Genomic DNA, 5,665 nt, shown 5'->3' with positions numbered 1-5,665 from the left:
AATGATGACAATTTCAACTCTTTTAATATTTATTTTCATACCATAAATCTACAAGTTAATATAAAGTAAAATATAACGCTCTTGTATTTCATAAGAAACCGATAAAAATACAACAAATGTAGCAGAATGTATGTGAATGCATACACTATATCCCAACCACAATTGATTGGTAATGATATTATTCAAATTTTTTTCGATTTCTTATTCACTCATTTATTTTCAAGATTTTCAAATTCGATAGTTATTCCTTTAGAACGAATTTTTGTTACATCGAAATCAGCACAATCTTCACCAATATACACCGCTTGTATACAAGTATAAACTTTAATTAAATATACTAAGTATTTTGAAAAAGAGGAGCGATGACTTTAAATAATAATTCCACAGATTCGTGTATTCAGTTGAAATCATCTATCTGGTACTTATTACATTGAGAAGTTGTATAACAAAAATAAGGAAAACGTTGAGAAAGATTAGTTGGAAAAGTTTAAGTCTCTATCAAAGCCATAAATCAATTTCTTAGAATTTCAGACACAACCTGTATAATCTGTTCACGTTTGGTATAGAACCAATCAAAAACAATACAAGAAAGAAGTTTCATTGCAAAAACCTGTATGTTAATAAAGAAATCAACCTTAAATTGAATAAATAGTGCAAAATGGTAAATGACAATGCATGAACGTGTTACATGACAATCAATTAATTCTTTTACTTGTAAATGTAGTTTTGACTTCCACGCCAATATACTGGCTGTTGTGGATATTTATTACCTTACAATATTAATACAAATTTCAATATTCAAAAGAGAGATTAAGAAGCAATATAATTTCGTTGCACTTAACCAAATTTAATTAGATTAAAAGATAATGATTTAAGTTAGGTAGGTAAATGTTTTCAGTCTTATAAAATAAAGAAATGTATTTAAAAATAACCCCTCGGATAAATGTTCAATTTTTTTTTTTTAACATTTTTGTTTGATATTTTTTTCTTGTCCATATTTTCACATCAAATTGAAAGGATGATTGACTTCTGACAGCAGATAAATATTTTGTCATAATAAATTTTCTTCTGTGTTTGCATTAATAAAAGATAAAATGAAGGAAATATCACGTCAATCATAAGAAAAAGTGAGCATTTGATGATTTGATGGTACAATTCAATTATTCTAAAGATGTCCCTTGCCATTTTTTTTTACATTCCATCATTTCTTGTGATTGAGGATGATATTAAATATTTTTTTCAACCCACATTTATTTCTATCATCAAAAAAATTTGAGACTTTTATAGCATCTTTTTGCATCTTTTGTGCGTCAATAAAAAGCGAATGAAATGTCCTTTATCAGTGAAATTCAAACCCAACCTTTCAAACAACATAAAAATATCGGTATTGAACAAACCAGTCCATTACCATGTAATCGAAAAATAATATATTGACGTAATTTTGATAGCAATATTCAAGAATCATTAATGATATTTATAAAATTTTAGAAGTGATTTTTAAAATTTCAGTACACTCACTTAGAAAAAATTTATATACTTTTATACTTTTAAAAAAATATCATAGCATCAAGAAAAATTGAATTTCAGAACACGTCTTATTACAATTAATCAAAGAAAATCTGAATCATGTGGATGAAATTTCGAAGCATTCTCGTAATATATAATCAAAATATAATGAATTGAGTATTATAAAGGATTGCGAAGTAAGTCCATCATTTTTAAAATCCATTTCCGTTCAATTATACTATATTCCTGAAAGTTGTCGGAAAGTAACTTTATCTCGGAAATTAAAAGTAACATCTTTTATGACAGTAAACCCTTTTCTAAAGCTGTAGAAATGATGATGGGAAATTCCATAAAGACAAATCTTTTTCTTTATTTTTTATATTTTATATAATTTAATTTATGATAGATTACCAAAATTTATCTCATGGAATTATTTTGCATTTCAGTTTTAGATAGCTTTCTTCGTGTATTGGAGAAACAAAAAACGATAAGATAAATGGCAAAATTTTAAATTTATACCAAAAAATTATAAATGGTATGCTTTCTACAAGTGAATGTTTGTTATGCAGCATCTTTGCTTAATTTTGTATATTCTACTCTTAGAAAAATTGAAAAAGAGGGGATGATAAATATCTTGCAGCGGAAGTTTCCTTGCATTGATGAATTGCTTATAAAAATTGGAAATAAATAAAGTATGAATCTGATCGTTTTTCATTTTCATGCTTGCCTTTACATTGAAAAGAAAAATTTATGAAAATTATCACATTCTTAGGCAAAAAATGATTTATTGGGGAGTTTACATTTTTCACGGTAAACATTTTTTTTTTTTTTGCTGTTGAAACTCATCCTGCTTATTGAAGAATGATGAAGGAAGTCTTTGATAATTTTTCATTTCATCTACTATGTTAAAGATTAACTTTAGGAAATTGAATTTTTTTTCTGAGTTTGAAAAAAATAACATTTTATCAAAATAAATTATTGAGGAGCACGATTATGAATTTAAATATTATAAATAAAAGGCTAAAATGATTAATTTCAAACGTTAAAGAAGGGAAAATACATTTTCGCTCGTACAAGTTTAAGAATGTACTACACTTCCATGATTATCTCTCTGTTACATTTAAAAAAGTGTTTAAAAGTCAACCAGCATAGCATATAAAATTACGTTTTTGAGGAACAGGAAACAAAAAAAAACTGAATGATGATAACACTTTTTTAAATTAAATGCTGGTATGTCTACCTGCAGAAATGATGACACTAAAAATGTTACAAATTATCGCTGCGAAAAAAACTATGTTGATGTCATTTCTGAAAAAGAAAGAAAAATTGTTTCAGATAAAATGATGAAGAATATTTTTGGCTTATAGAAACTATGATGATTCGAAGCATCTATCTACCCACTAATAACTTGAAATCCGAATAAACTAAGGAAATTTCGAAAGAGAATTATAAAGAGACTAAATTCTCTCTGAGAGAAATATCTCTTTTATTATACGAAGAGAAACAAAATATCTAAATGATAAAAATTGATGTTTATTGCAATGGTTTTTTAAAAATAGTAAAATTGAATAAGACTCTTAATTTAAAATCCATTGACTTTTCAAAATATTCTGATGTATGGTTAAAAATGAATATTTCGACAGTATTGTTGCTATACTTCTCTGTATTTATGTATGTATACATTCAACAAAAGCATTCTTTTAGTGCGATAAGAATTTTTGCGCTATCAGTATCTGGTACACCCTCACTCACTTCCTCCATCCAGAAATTATACAACAACACTATAATATGAATATATTGTTTGTATGTATGAAGCAAGGGAGAATTGTGGGTAGACTGACAGTATAGATAGTGCTGAATAATGAATTTTGTTTTTGTTATCTAGATTCAGCGCCATCGTTGCAACTGCCTTGTCTATGAAATATCAATACGTACATACAGTCAACATTTCCATCGCCACTTGATTGATTGTCGAATATTTGTATTAAAAGATTTCCATTTATTGATAATATTGACGATGATTTCGATGTATGTATCAATGAAAATTCTCTTATCTCTTCACATAATTTTTGTTATTGATGCCACCATTCCATTGTTGGAAATAAAATTTCCTTAGATAGTCTAAATTCATCTGGTCGTCTAAATTAAGTGATAAAAATAAAACACAAAAATTCTTAAAGAAACTCTTAAAAGTCGAGCAAAAGATTTTTTAATCTAGGAATTTATCTATCTATCCATTCATTCATACCATATGATTTAATTCATTTATTTATGAAATATTTTTACTATCAGCATATACCCAAATTTATATTATACCGAAGTGTCTGTTGTATATTTCTTTTATCTAAATTACCACTAGAGAGCTCTACTTTTAATGGAAATGACCCTGGATATGTATTGCAAGATAACATCGATCTAGAAATTGTGCTTGTGTGTGCTTTATACAACTCCACAAGAATTTTCGTTTCGTTTCATTTCGTTGTTATTGTTGTTGGTGTTTTTTTTTCCTTATCAAGAGTTTCGATCTCTCGTCGCTTATACAATTTCTGCTTGCCGCTCTTATCTGGATATTTTTATCGAAAAAACGAGAAATAAATGAGAATTTTTCATTTTGAGATTGAAATGAATTGATAAAATGCGATTCTGAGTATTTTTGTGTGGCTTATCTCTACAAAAATCAATTTTAGTATAAATTTAGTATTCTTACTGAGTGTAAGGCGTAGATCAAATATTTGAGTGAGTTTAATTCAGCCAAATCAAATAATAAGTTATATAAATTTTATATCAACTATTGTTAGAATAAATCATGTGAAAACAATAAAAACAAAATAAAAAGGATTATAAGTGGTTAAAAAAAATTAAAATTCCTTTGTATTGACTAGTGGCAGTAGTAATTTAAAGGATTGAAATTTCTTGGTGTAGATGTTTTTATTGAACAGAAAAGCGTTTCGAGCTCAAGATATAACTATAGCATCCCAACTTTTTTTTCGATTCATTCTCTTAATTCTTAATCTCATGTGCTGGTGTGTGAGATAAGATTTCTTTAAAAAATTTATTTGAATTCTTTCTGGCGTTAAGTAAGAAAAATGTTCCTTATCAGTTCCATTAAGAGAGAGCGGGGGAATGAGATGAACGATTTTTTTCTGAGTCCAACAACCCATCAAGACTGATTTTGTATCTTAATCGAAATGCCGGCTTTTAAGTTTTATTTTTAAATTGAAATAAATATGAAAAAAATCTACAGAAACAAAATCATATTCGTCTCCATTTGGATTCATCATAATTGAAAATCGATATAAATAAGTTGGTTTTATAATTATTGAGATTTTTATCCAGAACACTGATTTTTTTTTTTCAAATTCAAGACACAATATGTTATTAAGAAAAGTGAAATAGATTTGTGTATTTTTTTCAAGAAATCAATAAATTATCATTTTACTGATCATTTTATGCTCTGGTTCATTAAATTAATTCCACGCTGTCATTTAATGCTACTTATTCCAGAGTTCATAACAATAATCACAACGTATTCACGTGCAACAATGTCATAGTGAAATTTGATGATGATAAAGAGTATTTTTTATTTGATTAACTTGATGTTGCTTGCTGTTTTGTTTATTTAAAATAGATTATATTGTTTCGTACCAAAAATTTAAACCATTGACTTCTAATGATGAGTTTTACAATTGATGAGCTGGAAGTCAACGTAGTAAGTGAGAATAAGTGAATGAAAAGGGAGACAACAAACGGTAACAGACAATTTTATCTTTCCAAAGGATCTTTTATCGCAACATTTTCTACATGGCTGGAGTTAATGGAATTATTTACTGAATATATTTTTCTATTGCATGTATATGCTTATCTTTTTTATTACAAATTCTAACTCAATTTTTAAAAAAAAATAAAAGATAATAATTTTTTATAAAAATTCCTCAAAGTGATGAAATTTCAATAGGTAGGTACCTCGGAAGGTACTCATTTAAAATTTAAAACTTATTTTGAAGAAAACAAAAGGTTTTATTTTAATAATGTTAAATCAAACAAAACAAATATGTGTTGACTGCAACAAGAAAGCATAAAACAATTGAAAGGAACAAACAGTTATACTAATTGCATAATATTCATTCGCATGCACTTTATAGCCTTTCTGAATTGCAAC

This window comes from Chironomus tepperi, unplaced genomic scaffold (genome assembly GCF_022539635.2).
Source record: "Chironomus tepperi strain 1889 unplaced genomic scaffold, CSIRO-AGI_Ctep_v1 contig_219, whole genome shotgun sequence".
In the NCBI taxonomy this organism is placed as follows: Eukaryota; Metazoa; Arthropoda; class Insecta; order Diptera; family Chironomidae; genus Chironomus; species Chironomus tepperi.
Note: the sequence above shows the minus strand (reverse complement) of the source record.